Source organism: Strix uralensis, chromosome 11 (genome assembly GCF_047716275.1).
Source record: "Strix uralensis isolate ZFMK-TIS-50842 chromosome 11, bStrUra1, whole genome shotgun sequence".
NCBI lineage: Eukaryota > Metazoa > Chordata > Aves > Strigiformes > Strigidae > Strix > Strix uralensis.
Genome location: NC_133982.1, coordinates 15,584,415 through 15,604,199, shown reverse-complemented (window position 1 = coordinate 15,604,199; position 19,785 = coordinate 15,584,415). Strand labels below are relative to the sequence as shown.

General features: G+C 38.0%; 1 long non-coding RNA gene across 2 annotated transcripts in view; it reads right to left on the bottom strand.

Annotated features, from left to right (window-relative positions):
• The window catches only part of LOC141948210 (uncharacterized), a 98,475-nt gene that overhangs the window by 41,341 nt on the left and 37,349 nt on the right, over positions 1-19,785 (bottom strand). Inside the window, exon 2 of one of the 2 annotated variants that reach the window (XR_012630392.1) lies at positions 5,437-5,620. This is a non-coding gene — a long non-coding RNA (uncharacterized LOC141948210). The remainder of the gene's footprint in view (positions 1-5,436; positions 5,621-19,785) is intronic. The other variant, XR_012630393.1, reaches the window with a different exon arrangement.

The following is a 19,785-nucleotide window of genomic DNA, read 5'->3' as shown; positions in this document are numbered from 1 at the left end:
ATCCTTATGCCCTTGAAGATTCCAAATCCACTCTTATAGAGAAGAAAAAAGTCTTTTTCTTTTCTTCTCTCTGCCTCCTCCCCCCCCCCCATAACTCAAGTGTATCGATCAATGTCTCCATATGCATTTAATAGCTTTATTTCAAAGCACTTTACTCTTAAAAGCCCCTCTCACCAAGGCATACTATTGAAATACTGGGCAGGTGTAATTAAATGAGCCAGTTCTTCGCCCTGGACTGTATCCCTGTTCTCTCTTTGGAATTAGAACTACAAGATGAGGCTCGGTCATTTCTTATCTCTGGGCAGTACTGATTTTGGGTTTTTCTCTTTTTTTTTTAATTAAAAAAAATAATTAAAGTGAAATTAATTGGTTAAAGGTTAATAGATGCAGAGATTGACGTCCTTAGTAAAAGTACTCCACCTGAAATGACAGTGCAGGAGCCTTAATATATTACCAGCTAGTTATGTCTGTACTACACCCAGGAGTAATATGGCCAGGGCATCACTGAATGCCAAGTATCCTGTGACTTTGCTGTGGAGACTGCTTCAAAGTTATTAAGTTACTGCTGGATGCTGTGACTGTATTTGCAATGTTCACTAAGAAATGGAGGGAAACTATTCATGTATTTCGCATGGGAAGATTTCACACAACAGTTTTTTGCTCACTTCAAGACCTAAGAAAAGAGTTCCAAAATAGCATTTCAGAACATCAGTGTGAATAAATTTCATCCATCTCTTTAGATATTGTTTATGTTCTTTATGAGGCACTTTTCACTAACACTCGTCTGCATGAAATTTTGCCCAGAAAAAAAAAGCTGCAAGAGAGCCTTGTGGGTGCTCGTGCACATATATTTTCACCAAAAGGGCTAGAAGGTCAGTTGAAAGCTCTTTGCAATACGGGTGTCATCCAATGAAGACAGAGAAACATAGCTGTGCATCTTAATCAGGCATCGTGAATAGGAGATACTCAAAGCAACAGTCATGGTGAATAGTCTGTGATTAGTCCACAAGCTGAAATAGGACCACATAAACCACATGCCAAATTATTTTGAATTGTGAACATATTTGTAAAAAACCAAAATTTGTCAATAGATAAGTCACGAGCAGAATAAAGGTATAAATTTCTCAGACAGATTGTTCATAAAGGATAGAGTGCAGAGCTACAACCTGAGATGTTATTGAACCCGATGACCTAGAGGTGAAGGGCTGAAGAGCCCATAACCAATCACCTTTGAATTCAGTGTACTAGACTGTCTATTTGAAAATTAAACAAAGACCCAACTGTAGTAATTGTGTCACCTTATGTACTTAAAGTAATTTCCCCAGCTCAGCTCAATATCTGGAGGAGCAAATGGAGAAATTGCCTGTTGTGTCACTTCTCTTCTCTAAGGCTTTATATCTACTCAATTTTTTCCTCAGTGCTTTCCTACTGCTCTTCACAAAAACATTGCAAAGTTCCTTAGAACAGGCAATAAAATGCACAGATGGCTGAGCCAACAGAAATAAAACTTAAATAAGACCTTCACACAAATGTGAAAAGGTGAGACAAAAAAAAGCCCACCTTTGCTAGATGTTTTCTTTAAGCATTGGTCCATTTTGGCTACACCGGATTTACTAAGAAAATATATTTATTTGCCAGATCACTGTTGTAATAGAATTACTTTATGTTTTTTTAATTTAAAAATCTGGAAACAAAACTTGCTATGATGGGTGTCAGTCATCAGGATGTGGCATAAACCTGACCCTCTGTGTGGTTATTGACTAAGTAAAACCCCAATATGTCCCAGAAAAGACTAAGAGCACGGTTACTCTCCTCTGCAGCTAACATTGGCTGTTTGAAGAAGAGGTTTCACTCCTACTGCTCAGGCTTACTGCCTTCTCAGGGCACTAAGTAGGGTTCTCCAGTCAATGAATAAAGCCAGATTTGAAAGCCCTTCCTTGCCCCAAACCCTGACAAGAGTCAAAGCTGCTCCTAGATGAGATTCCATTAGCATTGCTGCCACCGCTCTAAAGAAAATATGTGAGATGCCTCAAGGACCCCAAAGCCAGCAAAGCAGCAGGGCTAGAGAAAGCACTTAGATTGATTCACAAACCATGGTGAAACAGTCTTCTCTGATGCATCCTACTTGACCCCAGCAGTTTGGCTTTGAGATCATTTCCATATCTAGCAACCTCCCACCCTGGTTGAACAGACTAATAGTGAGGGTCAAATTCTGCTAAATACACCATTACCTTCTTGGAGCAGCCAGGGTAAACCAGCATAGATCCACTGAACTTCAATGGATGCATGTTGTTTTGCAACACCTGAAACACTGTCAGAAGGCATAATTATGGTAATAGTAGCCAAAAAAAATAAATTTCCCTATTAGCATGAAGATGAATTTAGTTAGATTCTGATTTTTCAGACTCCTGTTTTTCCAGCATATTCCAAGCTAACAAGTGACTTAAACCAGAACTGGCTTTAAAGTCTCCTTCAAGACTAAAAATAACCCTTCCAACTAATTGTGCTTATGTTACCTCCTTCAGCAGCAATTATTTGGTTTCATCCCAACCTTCCTACTTACCCATAATTACCATCTCCTTTGACATGGTTAACTAGAAGTGAGTATTAATATGGATTTAATGTTGTTTCAGAAATTGGTGGAGCACCGAGGGTGCCAATGACCCTACTTTCACTTTGTACTAAAAATGTGTTGATCTGTGGTTTTTGGCTGCTGCTTGAATTTGACTTGAAGGTTGAAAGTAAACACATCACTCAAGCACATGGTGCATGAATTAAGGTCTTTCTGTCACCAGTCTCTGCTTTTTTTTCCCTACTCCCTGGGTCAGGCACCCCAGAGTCCCCCCCTTTCCCCTTTCCTCTCATGGGACTCTGGGGAAATATTTCTCTTGACATGAACTCCTGCGTGGCTAACACCTGCATTTCTTTCAGTGCTCATTTTCATGGGGGAAGTTTTGCTTTCTTCTTCTTTTTTTTTTTCTCCTCCCCAGAAAATATTTCTCTTAAGAATGATCCGATTTTCCTAGCCACTCCAAACATAGAGACCTGTTGCATTTCCAACAGTGGAAAGCACACTGCTTGACTTTGAAGTCCCTTTGGCCAGAAGATCATCTTCCAAAAATGTGTGCACTAAATGAACAGAGTCCATTCTTTAATCTGCAGTATTATGGGTTGTGATGGAAGTGGAGACACAGCAAAGTCAGGTTTTTCTGTCTCAGAATAATAATAAAACCTAATGTGGCAAATTTCTCTTGTCTTTCAGATATTAGAATGCATTCAACATGTCTTTGACAAGTTTACACCTATAATGGTTTGCTGTGTCAGAAACCTCCCTCTTAGAGGATGCAGTTTTTAAAAGCAAGTAAGATCATTGTCTCTTATAGTTTAAAGTAGTTCCTTGAACATAATAAAGCTATTCTGTAAAATAACTTTCCTCAGCATAACTGTCTATACCAGGGCTTTGGCTGGCATAAATATGTTGGTCAGGGTGTAGGAAGGGGGGATTGTTCTTTTTTTTATTTTTACACACTAACTGACATCTTTATTCTGGGGAACAAAATTAAGTGTAAACCAAGCATTACTGTCTACAGCATTTTCTTGGGGTCAGGGTTTCCAGGGAATAATAGAAGGAGAAAGCTTCCTAAAGACATATCTTTGTGGAGTAGGGATGGGGGTTCCAATTTACTAGTCTTCATCTTATTGAGGGCAATAATTTCCCTGAAGACTTTATTGGCAGGGTATCACTGCAGAAAACGTTTGCTGCCGGCAACCCTATTATTTTCCATGAGAAATACAGTCCCGTGAGAAAGCACGTTCTCACTCTATTTCTGTGGGAAACACCAGGAGAAGAAGAATTCCAAATCCCGCGAGACCAAGCAACTGGAAACAACACCAGAAGCCCTCTTGTTTGTGTAACTTATTGCAAAAATATCAAGGGTGGGGGGAGAGGGGGAGAACATGTTTTCATAAAATTTTCACTTTGCAAGAGCTCAGTTTTTAAAAAACCCTGGATTTATATTTGACAGCCCAAAATCCCAAGGATGTTCAGTCTATTTCAGTTGTCAATTTATGATCTTTAAAACATTTTTAAAATTGACTGAACCTTAACTACATCCTACCTCATCTTGTACTAGCCAAGTTTTACAGATGCCATCTTAAAAATCAATTCAAAGAACAGCCATAAACTTGAAAGCTTCCTATTTGAAGTGTATATGGCAGAATGCAATTTTGTTTAATTTTAATTGACAGAGATGTCAGCCTAAGAGAATATTTTAGAATATTAGTAGGAACAGTAAACTCATGCCTTGACACTTTTATGATATAATGGTATAATTCTCAGGAAAAAAATCACCACTGTCAGGATTTACACAAAAGCGGTACATGTTTTACTTTTTCCTCAGTAAAGGAGTGACAAATGTATTACTAATTACACAATTACTTTATTATGTAGAACCAGTAATAAAATCCTTGATGTACACTCAGAAAGTCAGTTTCATTAAAAAAGATAGCATTTCTTTCTTTTTTTTTTTAAATTAGTATTACAAATTTTCTGGTGAGGTTTCAGCCTGTGGGATGTAGTTCAGTTCACTGCCCTCTGCATTTTATAATACAAAACGCATATTTGCAAGATCTGTTTGTTCCTAAGGAGACAATCCTCAAGTGGTGTAAAACTGCTCTTGCTCCCTATTTGAGTAAGCTGAGAGTTAGGCTTGAAGAAACATGATCAGTTACTGCAAAAGATCCAAACAGAGTGATTTCTGTTGGTTTTCTTGGATACTGATTATTATATGTCTTTATATTTTTGATATGACAAAGCAGCTTCACATTAAGAAACAAATGCATAACCAAAAAAAGGCTACTCATGGTCTGAGTCCAGATGAAATAGAAGTAACAAATAGGAAACTTCCCTAATTTTGAAAGTGGCCAGATTCTGAACCTACCTCTTTTTGCAAAAATCCACAAAACTGAAAACTTAGTCCTTTAATCCCCCACTTCGGGAGTGGATGAAGCCCAGCTTCAAATTATACACTACTGTCTCTTTGCACCATTGCTGTAAAGAAAATTCCCAGGCAACAAAGAAGACCAAAGTGATGCAAAGGCAAACTGAGGAACCTGGCACTGCTGTACAAGATATATAAATGCTCCCTAACTCCTCAAGGCCTGATCTAGCAAACTACTTAAATATGCAGCTAACTTTAAGCACATGAGTAATCCCTTTGACTTTAAAGAATTAGTCATGTGCTTAAAGTTAAGTATAGTGCCCTGCTGTATTGGGACCTAGCCTCCAAAACAAAGTATGGCAGCGATTTAGTGATTAATTACAGCCTACAGATGGACAAGCCAGTTGGGTTAAACAAGAATTGGCCCAACCCTTTGCCCTTCTCCAAAAACAAATCTGAATAAAGGTCAAAAGAGTTTGGCTAAGGATGTACTTACCAAACTTTCAAACCTTTTGAGGACCATCCACCACTAGTAAAGGCTCTCACATTGTATCCCTCCGGGAGTCCCATAGGCGTAGTCAGTTGTAAACTCATTTTCCTATATGGTCAGGCACGCGTGTGGGGGAGAGGAATGAATGACAATGTAGAACGGCCAAAGCTGGTGTCCTGTGACCATGGAGCTTTTAATATGGAGGCAACGGAATCAGGATTAAGAATTGCAGCTGCTAAGATGCTAAACCCCACATACAGCTCCTATGGCTCAGATGTTATCAAGCGTAAAATCTTTTGAATAAAGCCTTACATGGGGCACCATTGTAAACTGCTTTCCCAGTTAAAGCCTTTACGTAGCGGTACGAGGGAAAAGGTTGTATTTTGCCATATTATTTTCAGTAATATGTCAAAGGCTACTGAAATCAATTCCCATTAATTTTAAAGGACTTTCCATAGTAAAAATAATGCCCAGTAAAAGCACTATAATGGAACTGCTGCTTAAACTATTCCACCCCTCAAAGAATGGCCAGCAAGTAATTTTCTTCCATGAGACAATATTGTACAAATTCCAGTGTTCGTTTCCCCTATAGAAGTTAAAGTCAGACACGTTTCTAATGAGTAAGCTCTGAAGGAGTGGGTGTGATTTTGAAGTAGTTTATACTACAGTCTCTGTTTATATTTACTTATATTTAATCCAAATTTCCTCTCTTTGGTATTTATGTCAATCTCTGTATGACATTGGCATCAAATTCTAATCCCAGCACTGCCACTAACTGGAGCTGTGGCTATGAGAAAATTCTAATCTCAGAATTGGCATGGGGAAAAAATGACACAGTTAATATTGTAGTCCATTTAGGAAAAAAAAATTATAGAAGTTATAGTTATTGAGAAAATTGACACAGGATTTATGTGTCCTACGGCCAAATGGATAGGTAAGTCCAGATAAAGGCTCCCCATCAGGGATGTAAAATTAATCTCTTTTGTTAGAGTCCTGTTCAACTTAATGCTCTATTTCTGTCCATGGTGTGCCTTCCCAAAATCTCAGGATTGGCCCCCACACCAAGGAGCTTCCGATTTAAGAAAACATTTCCACTGAAACAATTTTAGATTCCTGGAACCCAAAAGTCATTATCACACCAAGCCCTAACTGTTCCCTGAAATGCCTTAAATTGTCCCAGGCAAGTCCAATACTCAGATCATGTTTTCCTGGATACTTGAAATCTAAGTGAAAGTTGAGTCCAGTAGAATACTTCCTTACAAGAGTCACCCTGATTGTACATGCTAGAAGAGAACAACATGGTGAAACAACCAAACCATTTTCCAAGGTTAGCAGCTACTCCCTAAAGAACAAATGCTGGTCGTTGACCCAATGTACAGATGACTGACTACATTAACTGCATACCTTGTATTAATTCACAACCTGTGGACACCCTCACTTATTTAGCAGATACACAAACCCAAAAAAACCCCAAACTTAGCTGTCTAGCTAATAGAGAACAAAAGGTCCATGATAGAAAACTTCCTCCATACAGAAGAGCATAGTAGAGATTATGTATCACGGAAACTCAAAAGACAACACAGTCTTCAGCAATTTTTCTTTAAATATTCTTGCACTTTTCGATGTTCACTTCCCTGGCAGAAATGTATAGAATTTCACCCCATGCACAAATAACAAGAGTGTTTTCAATCTGAATAGGTTTATACAGTTTCATTGACTAAGGAAAAATAACCAAAAAGAAAATCAAGGACACAGGTTTCCAATACTTTCCACAGTGTATAAGGAACCTTTGTAACAAGCAGCATAACACAAACACCAGTTGCTGACTCCCTGAAAAGTTAAATTAGCAACCACCACATGAGTGGAAACACCATCAACAAGGGAAGACATTATGAGAGAGAAGAAATGGACTGGCAAGAGTAATAGGAAGGCCGGAGATGAAGAGATTTAAGAAGTGAGAAGAGGAAACAAGGAACTGATGGTTTTTTTTCTTTATTTGTTTTGTGAAAGAAATGGATGGGAAAATAAAAGTCTCCATCAGGTTTGTCCCTCCTTATTCACAACAGGCACCTGGCCCATATGAAGGATCAACTGTCTACCTGTAAACTGTTGTGTTTTGATATTAAGCCATTTTAAGCTACAACTTGGCTAAGTGATGTGTGTGCATCTGCCACCCTATAACTCAGCCATGACTTCTATCGTGCTTTGAAGCGAGCACCACACCTGGATTGGCATCACCTATGCCAGTTTTCAGCCCTCTGAGATTTGCATTGAGTTTAGGGGATTATCACACTTTGAAATGCAGGCTTTGTAAACAAAGAGTAAAAATAGTCATCATAAAGCAGTATAGTAATGCTTTGTGCTGCTGAAAAACAACAGTGGAAATGGTAGGTGGCACACCTTTCTCAGGAGCTATTTTTAAATGTATCTAGTATTTTTTTGGACAGCATAAAAAGTTTCAGTCCATGTTATTGACTAACAGGCTATAAAACCTCAGGTTTGGACAAAAAATTGAGCTCATTTTTGAGATCCCTAAAGAGCTTCAAAGCCACTACAAATAACCACATAAATGCCATTTCCTTGATTTTCCAGAACTTTATATAGCTTAATAGATAGAGACACCTGAATCAAAATCTGTTGAAGTCAATGAAAATATTTCCATTGACTTCAGTGAAAGCTGCATTTGGCCTAAAAATGATCCATTATGTGAGGCAAACTTGTCCACTGATTTAATTTTAAAAGAGTTCAATTGGAAATCATCACTCATTCTTCTGGATGCTGTGAAGAAAAAGACTTCTTTATTCCTTAGCTCAGAGTCATTAAGTTTAAGATCTACCATAGGACTTACCACATCTGACTAGCAACTATTAAGTAGCCTTCATTTTTCATTACTTTTGTCCTCTGCACTGCATAAAATCAAGCTCGTTGTGTTTGGGAGTGGGTTGATTGTAAGTCTTCTTCACCTTAGTGGCTTACCCTGCTTTATTGGCTCAAAATTTTTTCAGAAGATGCTGTCAGTAAGGATATTTGACAGTCAAACCCTTCTTAAGTAATATCAACATTACATGTATTCTAGTAACACAAAAGAAAGAAAAAAAAAACAACACAAAACAAACAAAAAAAAACCTACCCAGCTGATTTTTAGTAATATCTAGCATGAGATTTTAAGGTAAGCAATAACAAGAATGTGTCATATAAACATATAAAATAGTGAAATTCTGAAATCTGTAAGAAAATCTGATTTGGCGAACAGTTTTTACACAGATTATCTGTTAGCTTCCATTTCTAACAAACCATGTTATGAGATCATGCCTCTCTGTCTCATCTATCAGCCAGTTTCAATTTTGAAGACAGAAGGAGGAGGAAAAAGTCTTGAACGATAATAAAATCTCTCGCAAGTCTCACAGATGCTTAAATTCTTGGAAATGGGGAAACTTAAACTGGAGCCCCCACACAGAAAAGAGTGAAGTCATCTATGTGAAGCTACAAAGGACAAAGCTGTGAAATTTCCGTACAGTTCCTTCTATTTGGCTTTTGCTTCCAAGCAATGTTTTGGGACGCTCACATTATACAGTTAAAACAAGTATACTATTGAGCAAATATACGAGCTGAGATAAATTGATTTTCCCATGATGATCACACCGCAGTGGGTGTAGAGGCTTGCTTATGAAGGCAAAGTTTTGGGAGGCCAAGTAATCTGAAAAGGCCAATCTAGCAATTCCCGTTTCCCTTGAAATGCTTAGAGATTCACCATTGTATAGAAAAAACTGAGTGGTTCATAGGCTTTGTTGCTTGGAGGCAAATCTCCTCACACAATGACCTTCAAGGTATATTTTTACACCCCCATGGGCTTTCCCATTCAAAACCTACTGCAAATATTGCTAGTCAAAAGGGATTTGCAATGGGCCTAAGATGCAACCTGCCTTCTGCAGCCCTTGTTCACCCTAAATAACAGTTTGCTCCACAAGGATTTCTACTGACTTCTGCAAGGGAATATGACTCTACTCCACCAAATCTCTTCCAAAGCCTAGATCAAAACCCAAATCATGGTTCAACTCCACCATTCTAAAAGAATATTGTTTTACCTAAAGAAAAAATTTTAAAATGAGGAGGCCACCAGATTTAATTCCAGATGACCTAGGGTGTGTCACTAGTCTTCTCAGTGATTCTGGACAGCTCACTTGGTTTCCCATGCCCTAGTTTCCTCAGCAATAAGCTGTACCATCTTCCACCGTGGATCAGTACCCGAAAATCAAAGTCACTACACAATACACAGGCATTATTAGTTGTTATTTTTTAATAGAATACCAAAAGTGGTCTTTAAACCCCAGCAGTAACAAGCACATAGGAGGCCAGAAGAGTAAAATTAGATAAATTGGATCACTTAAGGAAACAGAAAGAGAAAACCTTTCTTTCATTTTTATGTGATACAGAATGTTCATTATGTGCTATATCGACAACATAGTATTTTTAAGTGTCACCTGTTCATTAAAGAGTCATTTTAAAGGCAGCTGATGGGTTCCAGTATCATACAATTCATCTAATGAAAGTATTCATTAGTTTGTATATTATATTTCTTTTCCTGTTGGCCTGGTAATCCTTAAATAAGATGTCCCAAAGGTACTGATTCTGATCTCACATCAGTGTATATTAGTAAATCCATTAAAGTTAATAGGTTATTGTCCATTGATGTAAGAAAATCAAGGCTAATGAGGCTACTTGAGTATGCAAGAATTACAGGATTGGAACCTACTGTCATTTAATATTTTGGAAGGTTATGTGCCTTTTCAAGATAGGACATAATTTTCCTTAACATAGCTTTCAATAGAGGTGCATTAGCCTCTAGTGGCAGTAGAGGTGATATATTGTATCACTAATTTAAAGGATTATGCATGAAAAGTGAATATATTGCAATAATTATGAAGTCTTGTTTGACTTCACTTTTCCACAAGTGTACTTTGTCATGCTTTAAATACTTCATGGATTTGAAAAGCAAAATCAAGATGCTGTAAATTGGGGTGAAATAAAAAGCTTATTAGCACATTCTTAGAGGAGATTTAGGTTTGGAATATTTTCTGTGTGATTGCCACCATTACTGCATTTATATCTGAGCAATGCCTCTACCTATTTGATTGCAAGCATGTGTGAGTTTGTGTGTGCACGCGCGCGCAGAAGGGGTCACGACATTTATTAAAGCAGTCAATAAGGCACGCACAGGACAGGCATCTAACCCTGGAATATATTTATATTTATACTCATTTCTGATATGGAAACTAAAGAGGAAAAATCAATTGGAATCTAACGTTTCATTGTCCTTCACCTTGACTCGTTGGTTTAAAGTAAGCAGTTAAAGAATAAACATTGCTGGGGAGAAATAAATAAATAAATAGATGAAAAAGCCACTCTCTAACATTATTAGGACTTCCAAAGTAAATAAAAAGTGGTAGAGCTGAGAGCAAATTGCTGCAGTGGTGCCAGGGAGAATCCTGATTTTAGCACCGCTGTACCAAATTTGTCATTTAGGAAAGCTCTTGTTCCCTTTATTGAGTTCCACTGTAGTGAACAATTTCTGCCTGCATCCCTCGTGTGTCCTTTTGGTTTATTATCTTTCACTGTGAATTGAGCATCCACAATCAGTTTCACAGGAAGCCTAATTTCACACACTGCTTATACATATGATGAGGACTTCCCTCTCCCTCCCCCCTTCCCCATCCCTTCTCCCAATGTTCTTATCAAATGAAGAATTGTGGATAAGGGTTAGGTGCAGATAAACATGAGTGTAGCACTTCCAGAAAGGTCATGATCCCCCCATAAGGTGCTTCTTGTTATGCCTGACCTTCAGATTTTCATCATCAGCCCGCCTGACAACTTAATAATGCAGAGGTGCAGGATTCATTTCTCCCCTCTGAGAGAGCCAGTACGGGACGCCCTTTTCCCTGATTATTTCCCTGCACTCCCGGCTGCCCTTTATAAGCCAACCAGAACTCCATCAATCATGCTCTTCTCTCCTTTCCTCCTCAGCCCCCAGTCCTGAAAGCTCGAAAGCTGCAATGTCCCCTTTTGTCTTGCGCTGCTACACAGCTACAACAACAACAGAAAAGACTCACCGCCTGAAAACACCCTGAGCAGGCAGCAATCCACCTTCCTATTTAAAGGAGAGTCTTTCAGCTTTCCTCCATGCTGATTATGTTATCTTACAGAATAAGTCTTCATGGGCTCTGCTAACTGTCAAAGGAAGGAAGAATTTTAAGCTGAAATTAGAAGTTTTGATCCCATTTTATTTGTTCCTTTTTTCCTCATTTCTCTTTTTATGTTTTTCTTTCTTGTTCTTGCACTTGTTTTTCTATAGTTTAATAATCATTAAATCAAGGAGAAAAAAACCTTTCCAGAATTATTCCCTCTCTTGTTTTTTTTCTTTCTAAAGATAAGGGAGAAGCAAAGACTTGATGTATATCAGGGTATTAAGCATGTCAGTTTACTGGAATGAAATAACACAGAAAAGTTTGGAAGAAAGTCTTCTTAGGATAGGAGGATATTGATTCAGATCAGATTTTAAAGGCTGCAATAAACTCATGTTATAAAATATGTATTCACTTCACCCCCAGCCTTACTAGTGCTTTTTCAGCCAATGATTCCTAGAGTGAAAACGGGATGATAACGCACCATGAGCATCTGGTGAGAGCGAACTACAGTATGTTCCCTGACAGAGCAGGGATATGCCAAGGCCATCTCCTATTGCCTAAAGCAGCTGCCATTTGTATCTCCAAGAGGGAAGGTATCCCCTGGTAAGCTACAGCTCAGCTGGGTATGAGAGCTACACCGTACCCAGCAAGCAAGCTTAGATCCTACCCTGCCCAGTGGCAGCAGGATGCAAATCTGTGCCCAGCTGGATAGAGAAGTTAATGCGATAGCCCAGCTCACCCATTAAGTCACTGTGCTGGAGCTGTAAGAATAAATAAATAAATAACAGAGCTGCATGAAGCACCGTAAAACCACTCGTTTGCCAAATATCAGCATTGTGGCTGAAATTAAGTTTTCCTCACTCCTCCTGTGCCTGGATGCACTCAGATAGCACTGGTGCATGAAAAAGTCTAAGCTCATGGCTGTGGGTTTTTTCATCTGAACCGCCACCTCCCCATGGAAAGTAAAAACCTCCTTAAAAGCAGAGAAAACAGCCTCAGCACTATTCAGTCTCCCAAACAGGTATTGTGGGAATAATTGGGAAGCCCCTGAATAATGTTTTACCATCTGAATTATTTCATACATCATAGGTTTGGAAAATCCCAACACGGATTTGGAGCCTGTAGTGAAATATGGAATTGCATTTACTGGTTGTGAAAACTAAATATCTCTTCAGAGCCTTCTTTTTCTTAATAAAAAAAATAAAAATCTTTCTACGAAGATCTTCCTTCAAACTAATAACATGTCAAAGACTGCAACTGGCATTGGAAGAGAGCTGGAAAGATTAGCAAATGTTCAGGAGATGCAAGAACATGGAGTGTGCCCTAAATCCCATGGAGTTGATTAGTGTTGCTTCTGACTGCAGTATGTTTTGGACAAAATCCCAAAGGATCATCTGGTTCATTTTCAGGCTTTTCTTCAGTTCAGTCAAGGGTCTAAGGCAAGTCTAAAGAACATCTTAGAAGACTAGAAAACATGAGTCAGAGCTAAAGAGTTGGAATAAAAGCTTAAGAAACAGATGAAAGAAGAAGGAAGAAAGGATAGGAAGGATGAGGCACAGTAGAGAAAAGAGAAAGATCACTCTGAGATTTTGGTTAAGAAAAATAGATGAGTGATAATGATCTATGGTTGGGGAAGAACCTGCCTGAGGGAGAGGGGCAGGTTTGGACAGCAAAGGGAAGCACAAACAAATGAAACAGAAAAACAGGAAGGAAAGCAAAGCAAACTTGTAGATACAGAGGAAAAGCAACAGGAAACCTGCAGTACCCAGTATCCTTTCTTAGACTACTAGGCGCAGGAAATCACACTTCAAAAGGACAGCTAAGAACTGGGGACCTGATAAGAGTGATAAAGATGCCATTGCCACCAGATCAAAGTGTTGCAGGGAGGGAGAGAAGGAGGAAAAGAAAAGAAATAAAGCACAAGAAGTCAATCTTAAAAGAGGCTGGAGTTCTTTTTTTAAGTTTTCATCGCAAAACATGTCCAGCTTCTGTCTCTAAGTGGGGAGGGAGACTTCCTGGGATATTAAAACCACTCCCAAGCCAAGCTCTATTTAAGCTTCAGAACCTACAGCAAATGCAAATTCTTTGCTTGGCACCTCTTCTTCATTTCAGTCCTCATCAGCTGTCACAGCAGTGCCAGTGGCTGTCCCCAGCCCTTTGGCAAGGCTTTCCTAGTGGTCCCTCACCTGGGACCCAGGCTGCTCTGCTCCTCTCCAGTCCCCAGGCTCAATGCGCACAGGGGCAGCACTGGGAGCTGCCGCAGTCTCCAGGTGGCATCTTTGTACGGTCCCAAATGAATGAGGTAGAGAAGGACACACAGGGTCAGACTATTCTTTGGATTTGAGTTTCCCTGTGTGAAACACTGATTTTGTAGGGAGGAGGGAGATTGTCCTCTACTGACATTTGCCAAGGAAAAATGAGGAATAGTTTGGATCCCGACCAGAGGGCCGTGGCTACATCCAAGCCCTTGCAAATTGACTTGGCAAGAGAGGATTCTCTTGAGGAGTGAGGAAAACCAGAGAGATGTCAGTCAGAGAAGTAAACACCATATGCTTGTCTCACAGTATCTGATGGTAGTGAAGTGGACAGAGCAGAGAGGCTGGCAGATCTGAGAAATAGGGCAGTGTAAATCAAGACACATTCTCCTTTCTCTGATTCCCAGAGGAGTTCCACAGACATGAGCAGTGTATTCCTCCTAAATCCAAGCACTCTTCAAAGCCGATTGGTGTTTTCCATACTGATTATTTACGCTAAGCCTTGATTGAATGAACTGTAGGTTACAGAGAGGTGACTTTTTTTGAAATGTATGAGATAAGTCCTTCTTCATGTAGAGGGCAAAGAGTTAGTGAGAGAGAGACTACAGAACCATTTAATATGGTATACTTGGTTTTAAATTAAAAAGTCCTTTGCAACTATTTTTTTTTATTTTCTCAGTACTGAAAATTTTGCAGGCAAACATTGTCCAATATCTTCAGTTTTCATAGTAATATGTTGTCATTTGACTCATGTGAGGGCAGCAAAGGTGAGAGGTTCTCTGGTTCTCCTTCGCTCTACTCTTCTACCTGTTGTCTCCTTCAGTTCAAATTTGTATCAGGGACACAATTCTCTCCCTAGACTTCCCCAGAAATGCTATTAAACAGTGGAGAAAGGCTGCAGAAATGCCAGTGAGACTCCAGTCCATGAGCAAAACTCATTCCTTAAGTCCATCAGTAATTATCCATATGGCATTCAGCCTAACAGGTTGTTATTGTTTTAAGAATCGGTTTTAAGCATTGTGAAAGCTTTTGAAAACACGAAACAAAGATTATAGCTATCAAAATAAACAGCTGAGAAGCCAGCCTGCATTAAAAAAAAAAAGGTAGGCTGTTGATAAGACAAGTTGGTGAGGAAGGAAAAAACTTGCTAGAAAAAATTATTGAACTTCAGGTTAGAGCAAAAGCTTCTGAAATGTGTAATGTTGTATTAACTTATCCCAGACATAATTTGACAGCTATAAGAAGAAATAGCTGAATTAGAAGTTCTACAAGTGCAATCTCTGACAGGTTTTATACCAAATATTTACTTTTTTATTCATCAGGTTAATAAACTCGTAACCTTCTCTTGCACTGGTCATTTCCTGATAGGATCCAATTTTCTCCTATCTGGCCACAACATGCCCATGTGTTCAAAGCAAGTTTCAAACACAGGTATATCTTCAGAGCCACCATTCAGCTCAGACAAGGTGGCTCTGAATCCACCAGCTCTGAGCCATTTCAACTCAAAATCAGGGGGAGATTTACTCAAGTGCTGATCATAAATTTAAAGTATTCAGGAGTGTCATTCTGTTCAGCAAACCTTTCTATTCCTTGCTAGCTCAATCCAAGAGTTTCCTGCCTTTTAGCTTACAATTAGGAAAGCTTTTTGAGCCTTGACTGTTCTGACACAATTCTTAGCTCTAGGAAGCTGATATTTAGAGTTCAAAATTCTTCCTTTTCCTCTGATTCTTCCCTTTTTATTTAACCTGTATGTAATGTACACAATAAGTCTAACTATTTGAGTAGCTAATATCAGTATGACTTAGAAATGACATTCTAGGACATGGATTTTATTTTGTCTGGCAATGCATGTTCTCTCGGAGTATCTAATATGAATGACCATTAAAAAACTCCTCATTCACTGTAGTAAGAGTATAGCAGGAATGGTATCTGTGAGCAAGTGGATAGTAAGCAGATACAGAATATGCCAAACTGAAGAACTTTAAAAAAAAAACACAACAAACAAACAAAACTAAATCGTTTGTATACCTAATGGCTGGTTTAAAAAAGAACATTTTTCTCAGGGAAAATTAATAAAAAATAAAAGCAAAAGAAAATTCTTGCCAAAAGAATCTGAGCCATAATCAATAATACAGAGAAAACTTTTTTGTTGTTTAATTACACTAAATGTTCTGACATAAACAAATTCTTTCATATCAAGTCTAAACCAATGGCTCCTTCTTTACTGCATTCAATTTTTGATTTACTATTTTAATGTTAAAAATTCCTCCTGACAAAAGACATATGAAAAATCCATTTTTTGTCATTGTATTATTTTTATATTCTTTTTTAACGATATGGTATAAAAATCTTATTCTAATAAAGGACATGTGTAGCATAAATACACTAAGACACTTTTATATCAATGGCAAAAATCTGTAGCCATTTAATATCCTAGTATGATGGATAAGAGCTCAAAAATAGCTTCAGAGGAGTAACCTTTGTGCTAAATTAACAAAAATAAATATTAACTTCTGAAATATGTGATAGAAAATCTTTAATGCAAACCCCCCAAAGCATTCATTCAAAAAGATGTATCAGTTCCTAACCTAACTCAAATGAAAATGATCATTTTCATCTGCTAAATATTTTCCCAGGAATAATCATTGCATTTGGTGAAAAGTTGAACAAAAGATCATGTCAGAACTAAGATTTGTGTGAAAAGAACATATCCTACATGAAATTGAAATATCAGTTTCATTAAGACCCCTTTATGCCTTTCTGCTAAAGCCCTTCCTCTTCAGTTCTTCCTAACAAACTGCATCCAGCTTCCTCATGTCCCAGTTCAATGATCAGTATCACTCTGTGGTCAAAAATTTACTTTTTTTTTTTGTGGGACTGTCTTATTTCTTTGCCTTTTTAACCAATGTATTCCAGGTTGGGTCTGTTTTAGTAAACAAACCCATATTTTTGTTTAATAAAAAAGAAAGAAGTAAAACTAGCAGAAAACTACTTTTTCCTCTGTAATAATACATTATTTAATTTCTAGTATTTCATATTAAAAAGGCAGAAAAATAATTTTTTCAAACACTAGATACATTTTCCAATCAGTTTTTAATTGCTTCATTCTGCCACTCCACTGCAAAGTCTTCCTAACACCTCCCAGCGTGATTGTTTCCTGCTAACAGAGACATTTTGCAGACAGATTGAGTGTCAATATTATTAGCAGCAAATTATTCACATTGCGTGAATAGCCTTATAATCCTCATTTACTGTGAATATTCAGGAACCTATTGTTTTTAAAATAATAACTTTTAATAAGCTTTCATGGTTCTGGTGGCACCTTACAGATGTTATCAAGGTTTTAGGGCAGCAGAGATAAAAATGTTATCCTTCTGTTTCAAATAGTGACAGTGACACCAATACCAAGTTTGTCCCTAAAATGCTAAAGACTGCAAAAAACATGTGTAACCACCTTGTGTCCGTACTGTCAGGCACTAGTACTTGTCTGCTTGTGTGGTACATAGATAAAGGTAGGGAATGAGTAGCTGTATCAACCAGTTTGCTGCTAAAATAGCCTTTCAATGTTTATTTTCCAGCTAAGTCAATTAGGCAAGGTGGTGTATCAACATTCAGTATGTGCTGATTTCAGATACATTGGCAGGATTTTAAATAAACACCAATGAAAGGAGTATACATCTGTTAAAAAAAGGCAAGCTCTTGGGGAAATAAATACTAAAGATGGCACACTATAACCCAAAAACACAGGAATTGGAAGACTGCTTTGTTGTTGTGTTGGTATTTTTTCTGCAGATGACTTCATTTCTCAAATAGCGTTGTTGGGGTTTTTTTAAACGCAAAACTTTAAGCTTTCTCAGTTACAATGTTGTCTTGTTTGAATGCATGCATAAATAAATTTTGATCATCTGCTTCAAATCTAACTTTATGTGAAAGAATAAAGAGGTAGTTTCGAGCTATCTAGTTAAAGCACTGAGACCTGCCCCATTATGATTCCAGCTTTATGTCAACATGTGTGCTGCTGTAATTCAAAGAACCTGATTGTCCCAATTCAGGTCAAGGTTTGTATAAATTATGGAGGCAGAATTTGCAAATACATTTTCAGAAGGACACGCCCTGATCAGCAGGGTTATGCTCTGCAGGCACTTTAGCCCAAAGATGTGTGGTTAAAATAGAAGGGGAAAGCGAAGTGTTAAAGGTCAGACAGCAAAATATGACAGGATCAAGAATAAAACCCGGAGAACCTAATCCCCAGATCAGTGTTCTACCCAATATATCTATAAGCCAATAATTATCCCAGTGTAACACCTAAATAATATATTTGATGCATTTGGCCCACAAACTGATGCCTACCTTTATCTCCCCCTCTTGTCTGATTAGTCAAAGCTCTATTCCATGGATTTGCTATTGCCACACTACAAAGGGTTAAGAGATGCAGCCCATCAGACAATGACTTATGGACAGCATTTCTTCTCTTCATCCCCCCAGTCTCTGCTTTATTAAACACTTGATCAGTTGGCTTAAAAATTAACCATATGGTGCTATTTGTAGGGTATAGATTCAAGGCTCAGGAAGGGCATGATCTGTTTAGCCTCTCTGGGCAAATGATTTCAGTGTGAACATCACAGTCTACTTGCTGTCGCTAGTAGAACATGAGCAGCAGAAGACTAGGTAACTTTTTAAACCATGGACCTACAAATAAAGAAACAAATTGCCCTAAGAAGTCATCTGATGACTGAAAACAGTAGCATATAGAAAAAGTATGAGGACCTGTGAGTGCATTGATTTGTTTCCAGCGTGTTACTCTACTTAAGTCCATTCACCATCACTTATTAATTGTAGAGTCTGGAACTGCATGAACTGCAACATCTGTGAGCACCCATGTCAATTCAGAACACTTCTTTCACTCATGTTCATGCCATCCTACTATTTGCTTTATGGAAGCATACAGACAAGTAGATTTTTTTCAGATAAAGGTTTGAGGAATAGATATTCTGACCAGGGAAGTGACTATATTCCCATGGAGTTAATCTTGCATGGATTGAATATTTGATGTTCTTTCTTCTCTGGCTCAAAAAAAGTTATACTAATCCAGTCAAGAGGAAACAAAAATATCTAGGTTACTAATCATCTTAATGCTCAGGATTGTTTAAAACATGAACAGGTTATAGGATGAAATCTGCCAGTGTACAGCCATGCAAATAATTGCTGAAAAAGAATCAATTTTTTAAAAAACTGCACATAAGCAGAAAAAGTATTAATCCCAAAAGTTGCTGTAATATGAATAATTTAAGCAACTCGAATAAGCAATATAAGCATCCTTTGCAATGTCACTGAAATCATAGAAATGGTAGTCAGAAATCTTCTGCACTCTTCTGATTCTGTGACCCATGGGAAGTCATGGTACCTCTCGGTGACCCATAAGTTTGTCTGTAAAACCGGTATTTTACATAATATGAATCAAATCTCAAGGCTGTTCTCAGTCCAGTTAATGTTTGGGAAATGTTCTCAGATTGCTGGATAAAAGAGCTATATTAGTTCAAACAATGATGATGATTATCTTTCAGGGATCTTTATCCTCACTGAGAAGCAAAAAGAATTACTGACCAATTTTTTCTAGTAAATGCTGAACACTTGGAACATTTCCTGTTCATACTCATTCTGTGGCTTTCCTGTGTCTGACTTATGTTTATCTTCATTAAGTGGAATAATGCAAGTCAAAATAGCTACAACTGTCTGCTGGATAGGGAACTGTTGTTAGTTCATGGGAAATGGATCGTAAAAAATGTGCTCCTCTGACTTCAGAGAAGAGGTCTAAATTGATCCATTTCCAGTTCAAAGCTCCTTAAAACATACTGAGCAATCTCACCTGATATTTCATCACCATCATCACATGTCTTTCTAGTTCAACAGGGGTTGGA